The 21,073-nt window shown below is 44.2% G+C and overlaps 1 long non-coding RNA gene across 1 annotated transcript in view; it reads right to left on the bottom strand.

Annotated features, from left to right (window-relative positions):
- Positions 1-18,931, bottom strand: part of LOC141571284 (uncharacterized) — a 46,314-nt gene extending 27,383 nt beyond the window's left edge. Inside the window, exons 1-2 of the long non-coding RNA XR_012496045.1 lie at positions 18,693-18,931; positions 14,971-15,116 (exon numbers count right to left, since the gene is read on the bottom strand). This is a non-coding gene — a long non-coding RNA (uncharacterized LOC141571284). The remainder of the gene's footprint in view (positions 1-14,970; positions 15,117-18,692) is intronic.
- Positions 18,932-21,073: the final 2,142 nt, after the last annotated feature.

The following is a 21,073-nucleotide window of genomic DNA, read 5'->3' as shown; positions in this document are numbered from 1 at the left end:
TACATGGAGAAAAATTACATGTTCATGTTTCCTGTAAGTTTCTATGTCAGAGGAAGCTACATCTGGAACTGATGGAAAGGAATGGACATCACCAAAGATGCAGAATGGCATACCAGAGTTGGAAGTGACTTTGGAACACTTCAGAATGCTGAGGAAATAAACCTGTGGTTTATTGTGGTTTTGCACCGGAGAGTAGCATTACATTGGATGAGACGTTTTTGAAAATGTCTCAAAAGGAGTGTATTTGCACGTAGGCGCAGGCGCACAGGTACTGAATAGCCAAGGTAGTAGACTGTAATGGACCTATTTTTCTCTTTACCCTCCCTCCTCCTGAGAACAGCCTTCTCTCACTCCTCCCTTAGGAGAGCCATCCCTCCCCTGATCCTTCACCACCAGGCCACAGGCCACCACCGTCAGTTTGCAATAACCCACCTGACTACCACGATTGAGCAGCACGTAGAAGCCTGGCCCGAGCTGGCCTCCCCCAGCCTCCCCCAGTGTTGTTCACACTTGAGCTGGATGGGATTCGTGGGGATGGAGGGAGGGATCCTTCCTCTCTAGACTGGAATTTGTAATTAGTGTGACCAAATCAGACAGTGGAAATGGTTCTAGCCTCATGAAGAATGATGCCAGCACACAGAGAAAAGTATCGGTGCGACATCAGAGAGGCTCGCATGGCACCCGAATCCCTGCTTTTACCACCATTATTCATATTGGCCAAAGGCTCACGGCCAAAGCTGCTTGATTCTTACCATCTTCACCTGAAAGAAACTTTAACACAGGTCCAGGGACACAGAAAACAACCAATGAATGCTTTTCACACTTAGCTGTTTCCTACTGCTGTACTTCTATCAAGGAGATAAGTCAACTGTGCAGGAGAAAAGGGCTCAGAGTTACACCCCACTGGGGTGCAGTGGGCCATGAAGTCGCTCACCCCAGGAATTCCCAGGTCCCACCCCAGCCCCCTAAATGTGAAACTTTAGCAATGGGGCCTAGCTGCCTGTCTATTGTTAAAATTCCATGGGTGGACTTCTGATTAAATAAACACAGCTGTTTATCTCTACTTCCTCCTAAAACCTGATAAAACGACAGCCAAAAAAATTAAAGAGCTAAAAATATATAAAAGCAAAAAGAAAAAACAGGAGAAGATGAGACTAGCAAATGAGAAATGTCAATAACACTGTGTAACAGGGAGAGTGTATGGGAGAGACAACAAACCAAGCTGAGTCTAAGTGCCTGCAGGGGAAGGACGCAGAGGCGAGCCTGTTTGGACCCCAGGACCGCAGAAAGACTCGGGGATTGAGAATATTATCCAGACCGAAAGCAGAGATACAAAGTAGGGCTGCAGAGAGGAGGCTTGATTAAGTCTGCAGAGAAGCAATTCGTGCCCCTGATGCCTCCATCCAGGCAGTCGGGCAGCAGCATGGACCCCGCCAAGCGGAAGGTGACATTCACTCTGGAAGGACCAACAAACCAGGTGCTGGAGGCTGGGGCTTAGGCACAGGTGAGACAAAATGAGGCGCATCTAAGACAAGGAGAATGAAAGAAAACACGGCAGGCTGAATGGAGAGACCCTCCTGCCCCCTCCCCTTCTTGCTCTCAAATGCTAGAACTACATTTAAACCCTCAGGACATAGGGATTCCTTTCTGAAAAAACTGGCAAGCCCAAAGGAAGACCCAGAAATGAAAACACTCGGGTGTTCCCAACCAAAAGCCAAGTCCCCTTCCATTGACTGTACCAGGGGACGGTCCCGCCCCTACACACAAAGCTACCTCACGCTTAAGTATCAGTGACAGCCAAGGGTCCCAGATGTGAGGAAAACCGCTACAGGAAGAGAGAGACCAAAACCATACACAGGACAAAGGAACCTGGAAGGAAGAAAGGCAATACAGGAAATAGAAGAACACTTCTTTAAAAACTAACTAATAGCCTCACAGATATAAGGGAAGGCCTTTTATCAATGAAACTAGAATAACAGACTGCTTTTAAGAACCATTTGAAAACAAGGAGTATGGTAGCAGAATAAAAGACGTGGGAGACAAAGTTGTGAAAAACTCACAGAAATTAGAATTCTTTTGAAATGGGAAATAGAAAAGATGCGTGGCCATTCAAAAGATATCCAAAAATATGAAAACACGGGGAAAGAAATTGACCCTCAAAAAAGCCCAAGAGAAATTCTTAGAGCTCGAGGACATGTTTCCCTTTTATGATGGTAGGAGGTGGAAAACCCAATCTCAAAACCCCCCGAAACATGGGATGACTGTTCATTTTCTCTGTACAGTACTTACACTCACAGGAAATACGCAGGGATGACAACGTAGCTCGTACTTACTGAGGCTTGCTCTGTGCCAGGTACTAGCTGTGTTGTATATACCTGCTGCCTCATTTAATCATCATGGCAACCCCATGAAGTAGGGACTATTATTTTTCCCACTTGCAAATGGAAAATACTAAGACTCAGAGAAGTTAAGTAAATTTAGGGGCTATAATTCATCCCAACACTGCCTGTCATCCCAACCACTATTGCTATCCTGCCTCTTGTCTGTTAGTGCCAACCGCGTGTGTGTGTGTGTGTGTGTGTGTGTGTGTGCACACAGAGACCTTTATCTCTGCCCTCCCCTTGCTCTTACTTCTTAGGTAGCTGCTGACAAGTTATTATTTGCTTCTTTTGGTTGTTATTTTTCTTTGCAGAAAGACTTAGTCCAATGGACCACTTCACATTCTCAAATTTTAACTCAATTGGCTATTTTCTGCTTTTCATTTGGGACCGCCTTTCTCCAAGGAATGTTTTACTTGACATTGTGGAGATAATGGCAAGTGTCTATCTTGGAGCCTGTCTCTGAAGAAAGAGCATATAGTCTGCTGGGCTGAGCCAACCACCTCTACAAAAAGGCAGTGACAGAACCTTTCAAGATATGTAGGGTCTTAGGGGACCACTGTCATACCTCAGTACCGAAAAGCATCGAAAAGTTCATAAAAGGCCCCAAATGCCATAGTGCAGCACAGCAAGAAGAAGCTTTCTTCAAAGATGCACATTTATGCAGTTTCTTAAGTTCTGTCTGTCCATCTAGGTGCTCTGAGCGCGTCTGTTTCTATATACTGCCTCTGAGACTCCCTCCCGCTCTGCAAAGATTCTGCACAAACAATGCCCAGCTTCTGGCAGAGGTCATCTCTTCGATTCCTGAAGGGTGAAAAGAGCAGTGAGGGAATTGGGCTGGCTTGGGGCCAGTATGTGCCAGCTGTACACTGCTGCAGCAGACCATAGAGAGATGGAAAGCGGGAGACCCCACCACCAAACGGACTAAAGACACAACGACGGGCCAACTTTCAAGAGGGGTTTGTGCTGTGAAGCGGTTGCAACCAATTCAGTGATAACATGAGAACATTATTTTCTTAAGTCACCAAATTCTAATTATGCCATTGAGTACTTAAGGGATTATCAGACTCTTGGAAATCACCTGTGGATTGAGTGAAACAAATGATAACATTCAAGAAGGACTAGAAACCATCAAATCATCGCAAAGTGGATAACCCTTGAGGCATTTCACTTGAATATTTTTAAATTGATTTTTCTAAGTTGCTAAAATAATATTTTTCCATTTACCCAGTTTTCTGTTACTCTCCCCATTTTACAAAGAAGGAAACCAAGGCTCAGGAAAGCTAAGAAATATGTCCAAGGTCCCACAATTAGTAAGAATAATGGCTAAATTAGTACAGTGCTTTACAAGACACAAAGCCCTTTCGAATACATCACATCGCATGAAACCTTACTAACAGTCCTGTGAGAATAATATTACTAGTAGGCCCACTTCTCAGAAGTAAACTGAGGATCTGAGAGGTAAGAAGATTTCACAGTTGCTAACGTTGATTCATCCAAGACCCACATCGCAGATTCCAAATCTCCCCTCTTTCCACTGGAATTTAAACCCAAGTCTATTCACTATAAATCCATTGTACTTTCTGCTAAACCTACTGCCCTTGAAGAAGATGGAGAAATAAATCCTTTTCCTCCTTGACTGGGAACTGTCCAGCCAGATATTTTGAGAGCCCAGTTCTCCTTGGGCTTTATGCTGATTCTTGCAGCTCGGTGAGCATTAGAGCAATAGTCTACCCAACAGTCCATTTAAACTGATTTACAAATAAAAGATGCCTGGGAAACTGTAGAAGTCTTAGCATGCCCATATGTTGCACAACAGTTGGCATTTTAGATCCAGCCAAGGAAGGCCACAGCTTCAGAACAGCGGTGTGTATTGGGGCGCCATCACTAAGCCGTGAACAAGGCCAACGTATGTGAAATGAAGAGGTTTAGGTATGGTAGTCTCAAACAATTCGACACTCCAGGGGCCATCTAGTATGTCCAGCAGTCCTGTGTCCTCTGGACACTGCCCTTTGGAGTAATCCAAGTCAGGGTCCAGTGTGGGAGACAGAGTGTATCTACAAACACAGCCCAAAGGTTCTAAGTCTTCACTTGGCATTCTGTCACCTTCTCACTTTTTTCATTCAAAGTTTACCTTCTTTTGGCATTGATTTTGGTGTCTAATATAATTTCGTTTTTCAAGCAAAATTTAAAAACTGTCACCGCACACTTGCACTCAATGAGAAACAGCTTTGGTGACAATTTTTTTTTTATTACAGGTCCTCACGACCAAACAATAGTGCTTCATTCATCTGAATTGAAGGACAAGGTTGTCAGAAACTCTGTCAGCACTTTCCACACAAAACCCCACGCGCTCTGAATGGGGCCTCTGTCCGCCCCTTTTCCCAGATTTGGCTTCAGCACAGAACTTGGCTCACCAGGTTTCGTAACATCAATCTTCAAATGCCATAAATGCCCCGTGGGTTTTGTGTGGACTCCGAATATACCATATACTGTGTTTAATCTTTTCATACGACATGCTTACTAGTTTACTTTTCACATTCCTGAAATATTAGAAGTTTCTTGTGTGCTCGCAGTGCACTTTTGAGAAATCAAAATGGTTTACTGCTTTTTGAGTTTTGTTACAGTATAATAAGTACTACTTTTCCTCTCAACATTTTTACTTTCCCAAAGTGAAGGCAGGGGTGAGAAAAGGAAAACTTTGTGTTGGGTTGCAAAAGCCAAAAGTTGGGGATTTTTTGGTTTTAGTTTATCAGATTCTTCTATAACTATGAAGATGGTCTTTGAATTAATACCGAATCTCAATGTCAGTGGACATCTTGGTCCCAAGAGAACAGCTGGGGACTTAAAACAGAAAATGGTTTACATAATGTATGTGGCTGGCTCATCTGAGAAGCCAGCTTGTTAGGGACGTGTCCCTTTGAATCTCAACATGAAAGGCTGATCTAGTTCCGCAGACAGGATCTTGACTTAGGAAGAAAAGGTAGAGCAGGTGCCTATGGTGATTCTCAGATTATGCATTTCATTTTTTTTTTTTTTTTGCAATTAAATAAAAAAATGAGGAGCCTCTTGATTGCTCACATTTGTTTTTGGTACAGCTGCTCCCTAGAGAAGCAGTACTTTCACCATCTGTAAATTGGCAGTAACTCCCAGCTTTTCTCTGTGCTGCAGCATATGTTATCAGCAGTTTTCTGTTTCGCATGCACCCGATATGTTCCTTTAAAGCCCTACTTAAAACTCACTTTTCCTGTGCTTCCTCGGCAAAGCCCCCAGCCTGCCTCGGTCTGCCACTAATGTGTGTCTCCGTTTCCCTCAAACCTGACTGCCATTTAATTCACCTGTGACACGCCTGCGGTCCACTACCTTCAGGGACAAACTGTGATATCCCAATTTTATAGGTGACTAAAGTGAGGTTCCAAGACATCCAAAGGAGCTCATCCAAAGTCACAAAGCTTATCTGTGGGACAACTGGGGTTTGACCCCAGGGCCACCTGACTGCAGGGTCTGGCCCAGGCCTTCTAAGTGTGCTGTTTTGGAAACCACGTGCCACCTCTGCCTGGAGCCAGAGAGAGCCATGGAGCCTCAGCCATATGTGTGTAAAGTCACATGGGTCCCGCATGAGACTCAGAGATTCGGCAAGTCCCTGAGATCACCGAGATCAAACTTCAGCCCCAATCAGTGAGTCCCCCGCCAACAGTCCCGCAAAACAGTTTCCCAGCCTGTGCTTGAGTTGTTCGTAAATGAAAAAAAAAAAAAAGCATGGCACACTGGTAAATGGCTGTGGATCACGTTTATGTGTATTCATCCAGCGGTTGGGTTTCTGAGCAACGTTCTCTTTGGGAACAACAGTGAAAACAGCCATGCTCAGGTTGGATCGGAGTATTCCCACTAGCAAGGCCAGGCAGCCCGGCGAGACAGGTGGTGAGGTGTAATCAGGAAGAGGCATCTTGGTCGCTGTAACTGTGCCTTCCTGGGTCTGACAGTCTCTACAGTGGCCCCCAGAAGGGCTGAACAGCATCCTCTTAAACAGCACAAACATCATGAAAATCATAACTGAAATTCAGGAAAAAGAGGAATCCCTCACAATCCCACCAGCCGCTCATCATCTGTTTTCCTTTGCTCACTTCCTGCGAGTTTTTGCCCAGATGTAAGCAGGATTTTTAGAGTCATAATCAAGTGTACGTGCAATTTGCTCTACTGTCTTGCGTGCTTGACGTTATATCATGAGCATTTTGTGTTGCTCCACAGTCCCATAATTATACTTTTTAGTGACTGTATGACAGTCCATCCAATTGACACAACGTAATTTACTTAACTACTCACTCTTAAATTGTTTCTAGTTTTCCTTTATTTTAAATTATCCCACAATGATCATCTTTATGTTTATTGACATTTTCCCTTCCTTTTGGATTATTTCCTTGGAGTCAATAATTGGCATACTCTTTAAACAATAAAGTCAGTGCAAATGGATTCTGTTTTGAACTGAATGTGATGGCATGTGAAAGGTCCAAGTCTTTGAATTAACTAACATCAGGTGTGGATGTTCTTTCACATATTACTTAGTGTTTAGGTGTCTAATGACTTTGTGACATAAATAGATAAAATTCTGCTCTCAATTAGTTTACTTTTTAAAGAAAGTAAAAAGAGAATTTTTTTTAAAGGAATAAAATAATTTTCAAGTCTTCCCTCCGAAAGAAAGACTGTTTGTTTGGTTTTTGGTTTTGGTTTTTGGTATCTTTCCCTTTTTTAAGTCTGTCACATTTGCCTCCCTAAAGCTCTTCAAACACTGGTTTTTAAGCAGGGGGTTGGGGTCACTGGATTTGTTACGCAGGCCAATCACTTTGGCCCCAACATGGAGGGGCTGGGGGTGGCCTGGACAGGGGAGAGGCATAGCAGGGACCCAGTTAGGAGACCCCAGCAATCGTCCAGGCAGGACAGGGTGAGGCTCGCAGGTATGTATGGCAGGTGGAGTATGGACAGTCAGAAGGGACAGTCACAGGTGACATTCCTTAGGATGGTCAGGGTTTGAAGATCAATTAGGTGTGTGGGTTACACAAGTCTACTTGTTTGCCAGCTCTCTGAAGATTTTCAGAAAAACAATCCTTCCCCAGGCTCAGGTGTAGGAAAGATAGACACCTGCCAACTCACAGTCATCTGAGATACTCCAAAGTCTCTGAGCTCACCTGCCACAAATGCCACCATATGAGAGTCATTCATTGAAGTTGACCTCCTGCGTCTCCGCACCTTCCAGCTACAAGGCAACCTGCTCCCTGAAGGAATGACACATTGTGACATTATCCAGTGTGGTACTGAGGTGGGGCACTGGGCTCGGGAGTCAGAGAGCGGAATCTTAGTCTTTCCCCTGTGGTCATGGCTTGTCACTTGACCTTGCCAAGCCTCACTTTATTTATTTGTAAAATGGGGACAATAATGACTATCCGGTCTGTTTCACCCAAAATGGGTGAAACTTCTAATATTTCAGCGTTTTGAGGATTGTGTGAAATCATGTATGTGAACTCTCTTTGTAAATTCTGATGTACTACACAAATGTTGGAGGGGTTGTGGGGGAGCAGAAATGGGAGGCAGGAAGCTGATCATATCACCGGGTGAGCAGAGGTAAATAAATGGGACACGGGATGAGTAAATGTTGAGGAATGTGCCTGAGGGTTGTCTTAGTGTGTTCGAGGTGCCATAACAAAATAGCACAAATGGGGTGGCTTTCACAACACTTACTTCTCATAGTTCTAGAGGCTGGTAAGTCCAAGATCAAAGTGCCAGATCTGGTTCCTGATAAAACCCACTTCCTGGCTTACAGATGGCCACCTTCTCACTGTGTCCTCACATGGAGGAGAGAGAGAGTTCTGATCTCTGTCCCCCTTTTATAAGGACACTAATCCCATCTCAGGGGCCCCACCCTCATAACCTCATCTAAACCTGATCACCTCCGAAAGGCCCGATCTCCATATATCATCACATTGGGGGAGGGCAGGCTTCAACATATGAATTTGGGGAGGGGGAACACAACATTTAGTCCTTTACAGATCACTGAGAGATCTGCCTCCTCTAAAATGAAGACTCATGCATTCACTCAGTCACCAACTATTTTACTGAGTAGCTAGTGTGTGCCAGGAATTGTTCTCGGAGGTAGTGAAGCGCAGGTCGCCCTGGGAGGGTCGCAGTGTCCCGTGTGTTGGTCTGACTGGTGTGTGCTGTGACCTGCATGGCACAGTGGTTGGCAGCACAGGTTCTCTTGAACTCTGAGCTGCTATGACCACCTGTTCTGCCATGTTTCCTGGAGCTGGTCCTGTCAAGACACTATATGAGTTAGAACAAATGAATAGAAATCAGGGGGTGTGAGCCCAGAGGTCCAATCATACACCGTCTATATTTGCTGTTGTGGATAGAACTTCCAGGGTCACCCCCACCCTGCTTGTCGGAGAAGGCAGCCATTTAACCACTGTATCTGTGCCGTTAACCATCCTCTGGGCTCCCTTCTCCAGGGAGTCCAGACGGGCATTGCTTATTTAGGAAATGACACGCTCCGTATTATTAATACATTCCAAATACTAAAATTTCAGTCGATGCCCTGGAAAAATCATGGCAGGATCGTAATTTCAGGAGGCCAGGTGGCTAATGAATGCTTGGTGCCCAGGAATATCTTGATCCCTCTGCCTCTCTCTCAATTAACAAAAGCACTGATGATCTCAGGACTGTTTCTGGCCAGCTGGGATAAATCAGCCAGCTGGCAGCTGCCCAGATGATGTATTTTAAGGGCACAGGCCATGTGGCTCTCGATTGCAAAGCAATTGGGGTCACTGTGTTTGCATATGGATTAACTTGCTGTGCGGGGAACCTACCCACTTACTGTGCCCGCTGGGGGTTCACACGAGATTGCTATTCAGCAATGATAAAGTGAGCCGGACCTAATGACCCTCCAGGATGCCCCCATCTTCATTGCTCTCCATTGCTATTTTTATTCTCTTTGAGCAAAGAGAATTCAACTGGGTTTTCCTATCTGTTCTCACACTCCCTGTTCTTAGAAGGAATTTCCCACAACTGACAGAAAAAGGTATCTGGATACGTATGGATGGAGAAAAGCATAAAGTCTTTAAAGATGGGACTTGGAAATTATCAGCTTGGTCCATTTGCCTGGGTGATTCTAAGGCAAGATATGTGAAAGTTACAGTCATCTTGAAAAACTGTTAATTGGATGAGCTGTTCTCTGGGGAAACCCAGAACAAATCCCAGGGAACGGGCTAGGTAGTAATTGCTCTGTTGTGAACGGTGTCTAGAAGTTCCTGAATATTCTGTCTCCATTCCCCCGAGAAATCATGTGTAGCGCAGAGGAGATGACTAACTTAGTCCCGAATCAGCCATTCAATAAACATCAACCCATGACCTATCGTGTTCAACACATCTTTGGAAGGGTCCAAAGATGGAGAAGACAGTCCCCAGCAAGCCTTCCTGTCTTATAAGAGGAATAAGGAATTCACAAAATAACCTCAACAAAAGGTCAGTGTAGAGGCCACCTGTTCTGCGATCACAGGTTCTGGAGTTTTGGGACTAGTTCTAATACTTAATTTTCGTCATTATCTCCGTAAATCATTGAAGTACTCCCACAGCCAGAATCCAAACTACATTTCTCAGACTATCTCTTCTCTCTGAGAACAAGGTAAAAACCCTCTGTCAAACCATGAATTCTGGTTTTTAGCTCAGAACGATGGTTGCTGAACACATGAATATCTCATACCATAAAGTGACTGCCCACTCATAATTCTGCAAAGGCAATTAACAAGGAGCATGAGCCTTTTCAGCAAGGTTTTCTGAACTATGACTTGGCAAATGTTTGGCATGGCCCTTGCACTGCTTTCCATTTATTAATTAAATATGCACCTAACTAATGAAAAACAGTGAATAAGATACAGTCCTGACCTCTCAGAAGCTTACATGACAGTCTGATGGGGAAAACAGACAAATAGACAAAGAGGCAACTGGGAAAGTGGCCAGAGTCTCGTGTGTACTTTGAAGGAGTCCAGACTTTGCTCTGGGGGCAGTGAGAACCCCTGTGGGGTCTTAGGCAGAGGTCTGAGGGGATGTGAGTTGCACTTTTAAAAAGCTGATCTTGCGACAGCACAAAGAGATGGAGGGGGCAAGGCTGGAGGAGGCAAGGCAGGCAAACAGCGAGGACATTCTCCTGCCATCCCAGGGACCACTGCCACATAAAGCTCCATTGAGAGGGATTTCAGTTCTTGAGAGAGGAAGGGTAACATGTAGCCAACAAGCCAAGAAATAGCCCTTAGAGGGGTGCAGGGGCAGGCTATAGCTCCAATTATTCATACACAATTCTGTATCGCTATGCTCTGTACGCTTTCTATACACTCTGGCATTTAGATGAGAAGGAGGCAGCTTAGGAACGAGAGGTTAAAGATAACTTAAAAATTCATCTATCTACGTGGAGCCTTTGAAAAGGCTCAAATTTAGCTAAACTAAAGGGAGGAAACCCTGCTTTGATAATCCCAAAAGGCAGGTAATCAACTAATCCCTGGTATTTAGCGTGGCAATGTGACTTTTGTTCTGGAGTGTATCTACCACCAGTGCCATGTTTTTATTTTGCCAATATAAAAATATTCTCTGCACTCACTCCAAACTGGCTGGACAGCAGGAAATGGGAAAGGAAAAGCAAATAGAAGCCATGAGCCATTTCATGAGCAGAGGGATGTAGGGACTCTGGAAAGTGCACAAAAAGGTAATTGCCTATGACAGCCTTACAGCAATGCCCTCTCAGTCCCCTAGACTGTGGGCATCACTGCTGCTGTCAGGAAGGTCTGGAAAGACTCCAGCTGCCTGAGTGGAGGAACTGTGTGTTAGTGACCCTGGACTCTCCTCTTGTTTTCCCAGATTATTGAGAAATAATTGACATACGTCACTGTGTAAGTTTAAGGTGTACAGCATGATGGTTTGATTTACATATATTGTGAAATGATTCCCACAATAGGTTCAGCTAACATCCAAGTACAATAAAGAGAAAAGAAAGATGAAAAAGGAGAAAACAGTTTCTCCTTGTGATGAGAATTTACTCTCTTAACAACTTTCCTATATACCACACAGCACTGCTGGCTAAAGTCGTCATGCTTTATATTATATCCCCACATCCCCACTACCTACTTACCTTATAACTGGAAGTTTGTACATTTTGTCCACCTTCCTCCAATCCCTCCTCCCCCAACCCCATCCTCTGATTCTGGAACCACACGTTGGATTTCTTTTCCCATAACTTTTGGTTTGGGTCTTTTGTTTTTGTTTTTTTGTTTTTTAGATTCCACATATAAGTGAAATTATACAGTATTTATTTTTCTCTGTCTGACTTATTTCACTTAGCATAATGTCTTTAAGGCCCAACCATGTTGTCACAAATGGCAGGATTTCCTCTCACCTTTCATCCTTACCCCCTCAAATTTAATCATTTTTCCCCACAGTGGCCAAAATAATGTTTTTGCAGATGCAAACTTGATCATGCCACACCACTATGTCAAACCCCTTAACTGCTTCCCAGTACTAAGAGGACAAATTTCAAAACCCTTATCCTGGCCTGGAAGACCTCATTTGCAGAGATACCTGCCTCTCTGTCGCCTTATCTCTTGCCATTCTTTCTTTCATCCTCTACACTCCAGCCTCCTCTTCTTTCAAACGTCAAACTCTTTGCCGCCTCATGGCCTGTTCACACACTGTCCCTCCATATTTCCATCCACACCTAGAAAATGCCCATTCTTCTTGCAGTTCTCATCTGAAATGCCCTCAGGTGCTGACCCCTTCCCCTCCCAGTGTAGATGACATGTCCTACCACCTTAAGGTACCCTGTACTTTCCCCTCATATCATTTATCACAAATGCAGGGACACCATTATTTTGTGATTCCCTGTGAGTGACTGCCTTTTCCACGACTCTATAAACTCCTCAAGAGCAGGGACCGTGTCCCATTTGGTTGTTGCTATGTCTCCAGAGTTGGCACAGTGCCTGGCACAAGAGCAAAGGTGGGTTCTAACCTCCAGGGAACGACCCTCTAGATTGAGTCCAGCAGGAGACTGGACCTTGGGAATGGGGGCAAGCCTAGGGAATGGGCGCCCCCTTGGAACCTTCTGCATGGGCCTCCCAGTCTTGATTCCTGGCTGCTGCCTCTGCTTGTCTTCCCATCACTCATAACCATCATCACGTAAACATACAGTAGTACCTCGGTTTTTGAACATTTCAGTCTACGAACGCAATAAACCTGGAAGTAAATGCTTCGGTTTTCAAACACGCCTCGGAAGTCGAACATGTCATGCGGCTTCCACTGAGTGCAAGATCCTGAGGCCTAGCTGTCGGCTGTTTTCGAACATTTCAGAACTCGAATCGTCTCCCGGAACAGACTACGTTCGAAAACCAAGGTACCACTGTATTACCTTCAAATTGTTGAAAATATGCCACTTTAGGAAAATGTGCTCAGAGGATACAACGGGTCTCGCTGCCCACCCCCACCCCTCGTGCTGCAATCAGCTACTTCATGCGTTCTGCCTGCATACAGGGCATCACATGTTGTCTGCACGAGGCCCCCTCACCTCAGTGTCTCTCTCCTGAGAATCCAGGCGTCCCCAAAGTATCCACATCATCACTTCCTCCCTCCTCCCTCTCTCCTTCTCAAGAGTCATCTTCTTGCTTGCTTTGCACCCATCCTCTCCTTTCCCTTTAGCCTTCAAACCCCTTTCCAACCTGCGGGGCTCGGGGGACCTTCCCTGATCATCCAGCTAGCTTGATTTATTAATCCTTACGTTCTTCTTCCCTTCGATGTCTGAGTTATTGAGAGAACTGTCTCCATGGGCAGGATGCACGTCCTCTCCCCTCACCACTGTTATTTATTATCCTATTCACTCATTTTTAAAAAATATTAATACCTGCTCACAATACAGGATTCAAAAAGTTCCAAAAGGTACACAATGAAGCATCTTCCTTGTACTGGTGTCCCCAAACCCCACAGCTCTCCTCACAGCAACGCCTGTCACCAGCATCTTGTGTGTCTTCCCAGAGAGCATGTGCATACATATATGCTTGTTTGCGTTTTTCATACAAATGGAGGTATTCGTGCACATTCTCTACCCTTGGCTTTTTTCACTTAAAACATCTTTAAAAGTTCTACATGAGTATATTCAAAGCTGCTTCATTCTTTTAAATGGCGGCCAAGAACCCTCTGGGAGTGTACCACAAATTCTCTGCTGCGGACGCTGGGGATGATTCTAGTCCTATTGTTATCGTTATAACAATAATGCTGCAATGAGTATCCTTGCACATACAGGACTGTTCCACCTCTGTGACCGCATCTGTGGGCTAAATCCACAGAAATGAAATTGCATTTGCATTTTGGAATGAAATTGCTCTCCATAAAAGTTGCACCAATTCACCCACCCACAGCAATATGTGGGAGGGACCTTATTTCCCTTCATACTCTTCAACAGATCGTTTCAACAAGTGTTTTTATTTTTGCCAGTCTGATAAGTGAAAAAGAACGCTTAATTTGCATTTCTTTTTATGAATGTAGTCAGGCATTTTTCTTATGTTTAAGAGTCATTTGACTTCATCTTATAGATTTCCGGAGACTAAGGAGAATGCCTTTAAAATAACAATGAGGAGAGATCCAAGATAGCAGAATAGATCAACACTTTGCCTGTTTCCTTCCATGAACATATTAAAATTACAACTAAATTATAGAACTGAAGTCTGGCCAAACACAAGTTTTACAACTAAGCATATAAAGAAGAACCATGTTGGGACAGGTAGGAGAGACAGAGACGCGGAATGGGCCCCACACCTCTGTGTGGCAGTTTAGAACCAGGAGGGCTGTCTTTGCCATGGGGGTTCCCTCCTGGAGGAGCGAGGGACCCCAGCCCCACACCAGGCTTCCCAGCCCGGAGCACTGGTACCAGGAAGACGAGTTCCCACAACACTGGGGTTTGAAAAACATTGGGGATTCCGACCATCCAGGCAGGGCGGCAGGCAGTGGGAAACCCAGACATCTTCTTAAAAGGCCACACACAGACTCTCTCACTCGCAGGCACACACCTTGGGTTCCAGCGAAGGGACAGTAACTTGGGGGGTGTCAGAGGCATGGGGGGACAGACTGAGGTGTGTGGCTTTAGGCGAGAACAGGAGGACAGTTGGCACTTTCCCTGTGTGAGGTCCTCCTCCCAAGGAGCCCGCAGGCGGGCACCATCTCTCCTGTGTTGAGCCCTCCCCCTCTGGCCAAATCTCAACCTGATTGGCTGGTGAGCTCTGCTGCTCCACCCTGCTGACTCCACTGGAAACCTGCCCCCCTAACTCACCCAACACCTGAGGCACTTTCTCTGAGAGCAGCCAGCCCCGCCTGCGCTACACTCTTTCTTAGAAAACTATTGGAGTCCACAGGCCGCAGGAGGGCAGCAGCTGACCTCAGTGCGCTCTGAGACTTTTGCTGAGTAGCTCCAGGCTCAGCAATGGCACCAAACCAGAGTCTACATTAACCTGTTGACCATAATTCTTCCCACTCTAGTGACTCCCTGAGACCCTGCCACACCCAATTTCTGTACCTCACGAGGCTTTATCAGCGGCTGAACCTTAAGGGAGCTGGCAGGTGGCAGCAGACCTCAGGGTGTCCTGGCTTTTTGTGCAACTACTCCAGGCCTGGTACTGGTAGCAGCCATCCTCGGTTCACAGCGTGGTTTCTCCCACATGCCTGCAGGGTTAGCACAGACAGGGAACAATCACAGATCACTTTGTAGCTCCTACCAGGTAGTCCAGACCGAGTCACAGGCAGTGGGTGACCTGGGTTTGCACCAGAGCCCCTCCCAAGAGCCCCCAGAACCAACATATTTGGAAGATGGCTTCAGACCATAGTAGTGCACCCCCCAATTGGCACACCTAAAAGGCAGTCTCAGCAGGCAACAGAGTCTACTGGAATGGATCCCCCTCAGTGGGGAAAGCCCCCTGTATAGCAGCCTATAAGCTGTAGATGTGGCCAAACCACACAGCCAATCAGCCTAAGGGCCAATGCCACCCACTGACATGCCAACAGCAATCAAGACTCAGCTATAACAGGAGGGTACACACAACCCATACAACGGATACTCCTGGACCACATGGCTCAGGTGACCATGGAGACTGTGCCACTGAACTCCACAGGGCATCTACTACATAAGACCACCCGGCCAAGACTGGGACACAGAAGATCCACCTAATACATAGAAATAAATACAGAGAGGCAGCCAAAATGAGGAAACAAAGAAATATTTCCCAAATGAAAGAACAGCAGAAAACTCCAGAAACAGAACTAAACAAAATGGAAGCAAGCAACCTACCAAAGACAGAGTTCAAAACAATGGTTATAAGGAAGCTCAAGGAACTTAGTGAGAATTTCAACAGAGAGATAGCAAGCATAAAAAAGGACACAGGAATCATAAAAAAAGAACCAGTTAGAAGTAAAGAATACAATAACAGAAATGAAGAATGCACCAGAAGCAATCACCAGAAGACTAGATGAAGCAGAGGATCGAATTGGCGATTTGGAAGACAAGGTAGCAGAAAACACCCACTTAGAACAGCAAAAATAAAAAGGTATCCAAAGAAATGAGAATAGTTTAAGAGACCTCTGGGACAACATCAAGAGTAACAACAGTCATATCATAGGGGTACCAGAAGGAGAAGAGAGAAAGCAAGGGATTGAGAACCTAGGTGAAGACATAATGACTGAAAACTTTCCTAACCTGGCAAAGGAAATAGGCATACAAGTCCAGAGGCACAGAGAGTCCCAAACAAGACAAGCCCACACCAAGACACATCATAATTACAATGGCAAAGGTTAAAGACAGAGAGAATCCTAAAAGCAGCAAGAGAAAGGCAACTAGTAATTTATAAGGGAGCTCCCATAAGATTGTCAGCTGACTTCTCAACAGAAACTTTGCAGGCCAGAAGGGACTGACACAAAATATGTAATGTGATGAAAAGCAAGGACCTACAACCAAGATTGCTCTGCCCAGCAAAACTATCATTTAGAATCAAAGGATAGATGAAGAAAGAGCTTCCCAGACAAGAAAAATCTAAAGGAGTTTACCACCACCAACCCAGTATTACATGGAATGTTAGAGGAACTTCTTTAAGACAGAAAAGAATCAAAATTATGAATAATAGAATGGCAATAGCTACATGTCTATAAGCAATTACTTTCAATATAAATGGATTAAATGCTCTACTCAAAAGACATAGGAGGGCTGAATGGATAAGAAAACAAAACCCTTACATATGCTGCCTACAAGAGACTCACTTCAGATTGAAAGACACACACAGATGGAAAGTAAAGGGATGGAAAAAGATATTTCATGAAAATGGAAACAACAAAAGCTGAGGAAACAATATTTATACCAGACAAAATAAACTTTAAAACAAAGGCTGTAACAAGAGACAAAGAAGGACCCAATAATCCCACTTCAGGGTATTTATCTGAAGAAACCCAAATGCTACTTTGCAGGAACCTGTGCAACCACGTGTTCGTTACAGCATTGTTTACAATGGCCAAGATGTGGAAGCAGGTTGGGTGTCTGTTAATGGATGAATGGAGGAAGAGGAGGTGGTACATATATACAATGGAATATTGTGTGGCCATGGAAGGGAATGGGTTCTCACCATCTGTGGCAGCACGGATGGACCTGGAAGGTACTATGCTTAGTGGAGTATGTCAGACAGAGAAAGACAAATGCACTGTGATTTCATTTATATGTGGAATCTAAAGAACAAAATAAGTGAACAAAACAAAAACAAACTCATATACACAGAGAACATACTGGTGGCTGTCAAATGGAAGGGGGGTTGGGGGTGAGTGAAAAAGGGGAAGGGATTAAGAAGTAGAAATTGGTTGTTACACAGTAGTCATGGGGCTGTAGGGTATAGCATAAGGAATATAGTCAATAATATTGTAATAACTATGCATGGTGTCAGATGTGTACTAGATTAATTGGGATGATAGATGGGGGGGATTGGACTACAGGGTAAAAAGTTTAAGGGATTAAGAAGTACAAACTGCTAGTTACAAAATAGTAATGAGGATGTAAAGTAAAGCACAGGGAATAAGTCAATGATATGGTAATAACTGTGCATAGTGCCAGGTGGGTACTAAACTAGTCAGGGGGATCACTTCTTAAATTATATGAATGTCTAACCACTATGCTGTACACCTGAAATTAATATAAAATAATATTGAATGTCAATTGTAATTGAAAAATTTTAAAAGGGGGGAAAGGTGAAGTGGAATAAGAGGTCCAAATTTCCAGGTATAAAACAAGTAAGTCATGGGGATGAAATGTGCATCCCAGAGAATATCGTCAATAATATTGTGATAACGTGTACGGTGTCAGACGGTTACTGGACTTATCATGGTGGTCACTTCCTTAGGTATATAAACGTTGAATAACTATGGTGCACCCCTGAAACTAATATAATATTGTATGTTAACTATATTTTAATAAAAATCTTAAAATAAAAAAAATATTTAAAAAATAGTAATAAAATAACAATGAACAAAACAGGAATCATTTGAATCTCCCCTTCTGTGGATTATCTGTTCCTATTTTTTGCTCATGTTTCCATTACATCATTAGTCTTTTAATGATTCCTATGGACTCCCTGTATGAGAAAAGTAGTTCTTTGTCTGTGATAGGAGTCACGAATATTAGTCACTCTATAACGCTTTACAGTATGTCTTCTGTGCCCAATAAAGCAAGTGGAACTGCTGTCTTATTGGTTTCTGTGCCCTCCTAAGTGTGAAAGCCAAAGGTCGTTCTGTGTTTCCTTGTTTCAATTTTTTCAGCATTACTCTGCTGAGCCATCCTTCTTGAACTCTCCTTTTTTTCTTATATCACAACTTTATCTTGGATGCTCTCCCACTCCTGACTCTGACTTATTCCCTCCGATATTCCTGTGAGAAGTGCCCTTGGGGAAGGAGATCTTTGAACTCTGCCCTAGCAGTGCCCTGGGGACCAGCCCTTGCTAGAGTCCTCACGGGGGATTCCAGCACCTTACATCTAGTCGACGTGCCTTGTTCTAACTCAAGGCAAGCCCAGAATGTTCCTGCCCCCCTCCATTTTCTCCGTCCTCGACATCATGCTCAACGTGGCTAAAATCAGTCTTACCACATCTGCTCTCCCAAAACTGCTCCTCCCATGTTCCTCAGCTCCGTCGGGCTCCTACCACTCTGCCCATCCACAACATCCCCACCAAGTCCCAAACCACAACACCCACCCCCACGCACCCCTCTTCTTACCTCAAGGTGTCAGATAAGGCTCAAATGCTTCCTCAGTCCTCGGGTCTCATATTATTATGGAACCCCCATATGTACATGCATAATAAACTTGGTTATTTTCTCCTGTTAATCTGTCTCATGTTAATTTGATTATTAGTCCTGCCAGAAGAACTTAGAAAGTTAGGAGGAAAATTAATGTTTCCTTCCCCACAGCCTGAAACCTCAGTATCGCCAGCCTGCCAAGTCCTACAGATTCTCGTGTGGAAGGCTCCTTCCCCTCCCTCCCAGCCCCACTGTCATCACATCATGCTTGTCACATGTCCTCCCTCTCACCAGCATCCCCTCGTGATCAAACACTTCCTCCTGCTGCACACCTGCCCATCCGGTGGCTCTGTGCTCAGGAAACCTCACTCCCTCCCATATACCTCACCCTTAGTCCTCAACAGAGGGGTCTGCACAAAGCTAGAACCCAGTGTGAATTAGTGAAGCTTGGATCCAAAGAAGGTCCGTGTCATCCTGGTACCGGCAGATGGCATTTGCAAAACACTCTCTCCTGTTCTGCTTTAAAAGAAAATTACATATATACCAGGGGTGCCCCAAAAATGTATACACATTTTAATGGATGTTATCTCTGTATCACTTTTTGAAGTTGAATTGAATTACAGTAGCAACGTGTAGTATGATGTTCGCTCAAAAGACGGCGTTAATCAAATGAAAGCTAGCGTCACCATGCGACAGGCAGGACAGTCAAAGAAAATGGCGGATGCATGGTTGTCGTTCGAAGAGCGCAAGACCATTTTGAAGTGGTGTTTGAAATTCGAGAACATTGTGGAAGTACAAGAACAATGGAGGCATGAATGTGCAACAGAACCTCCAACACGCCTAACAATTGCACACATTTGTGATAAGTTTGACACGCATGGTGCTGTGTGTGATGTGCCCAAGGGAAGATCGGGAGGCCTCGCACAGCAACAGGTCCTGGTGCTTCTGCTGTGGTGTTGGAACAGGTTACACGCTCACCACAGAAGTCTACCAACCAACGTTCGTCGTAATCAGAAGTGTCTGGACGCTGATGGGAACCACTTTGAGCACCTCGTGTAATTGCAGAAGTCAAACGTGACTTGTATTCATCTTTTGTTATCGGTACATATTGAGTATTACAATTTTAATAGTATTTTCCTTTCTTAAAATGTGTATACATTTTTTTGGCACCCCTGGTATATATGTGTATGTGTGTATTAACAAACATGTATATATATAATTATATATATAACTTTATGTATATATATATATATAATTATATATATAATTATATATATATATATACACTATATATATATACACAATATATATACATGAAGTTATACATATAATTATACATACACACACACGAGGTCAGAAAATTAAGTTTGCAAATTCATCCTAGAAAAAGTGTTACATACCTCATTGCTGAATATCATTACTGTCACCTTCGAAGTACTCCCCTTGGGAAGCTATGCACTGACACCAGCACCTAGTCCACCCTTCAAAGCAATTTTAGAACTCATTTTCTGGAATGACCATCAGAGCTGTCATCATATTACCCTTGATGTCCTGAATGTCATCAAAATGTCTTCCTTTCAGTATTTCCTTTATCTTCAGGTAAAGAAAGAAGTCATTGGGGGCCAGATCAGGTGAGTAGGGAGGGTGTTCCAATACAGTTATTTGTTGACTGGCAAAAAACTCCCTCACAGACAGTGCCGTGTGAGCTGGTGCATTGTCGGTCGTGATGCAAGAGCCATGAATTGTTGGTGAAAAGTTCGTGTCATCTAACATTTTCATGCAGCCTTTTCAGCACTTCCAAATAGTAAACTTGGTTAACTTTTTGTCCAGTTGGTACAGATTCATAATGAATAAACCCTCTGATATCAAAAAAGGTTAGCAACGTCGTTGCAACAAGTTCACAAACTTAATTGTCAGTCTTCGTGTGTGTGTGTGTGTGTGTGTGTGTGTGTGTGTGTGTGTGATTTTAGTTATTCCTTGGACATAGTGTTTTGGGATGGAGGTTTTGACATTGTTGTTTTGTTTGTATAATTTAGTCAACCAACCAGAATGTCCTCTTTTGCTGGTCTCCCCAACTCCTTCCCTCCAGCACCCCTTTGCTTGGCCTTCACTTTTGCCTGCACCTGTATCCTCCTCTAAACCTCTTGAAGAAACTGACAAGGGGCCATCTCTAAGACCCCATTCTATGCTCTTGTCCCAGGGGCCATCCAGCACCACCAGGCTGGTGTAAACCCTAGCGAACTTTTACATTCACTTTTATGGGCTTTTATGTCCCTGTCCACTTGTATGACCCTGCTCTCCTCTCTGTCCTGTTCCACCAGCTCCCCAACACGCACATGCAAACCAATTGCAGGAAGTGG

The sequence above is a fragment of the Rhinolophus sinicus genome, linkage group LG04 (genome assembly GCF_036562045.2).
Source record: "Rhinolophus sinicus isolate RSC01 linkage group LG04, ASM3656204v1, whole genome shotgun sequence".
In the NCBI taxonomy this organism is placed as follows: domain Eukaryota; kingdom Metazoa; phylum Chordata; class Mammalia; order Chiroptera; family Rhinolophidae; genus Rhinolophus; species Rhinolophus sinicus.
The sequence above is the reverse complement of the archived record's forward strand: the minus strand, read 5'-3'. Positions and strand labels throughout refer to the sequence as shown.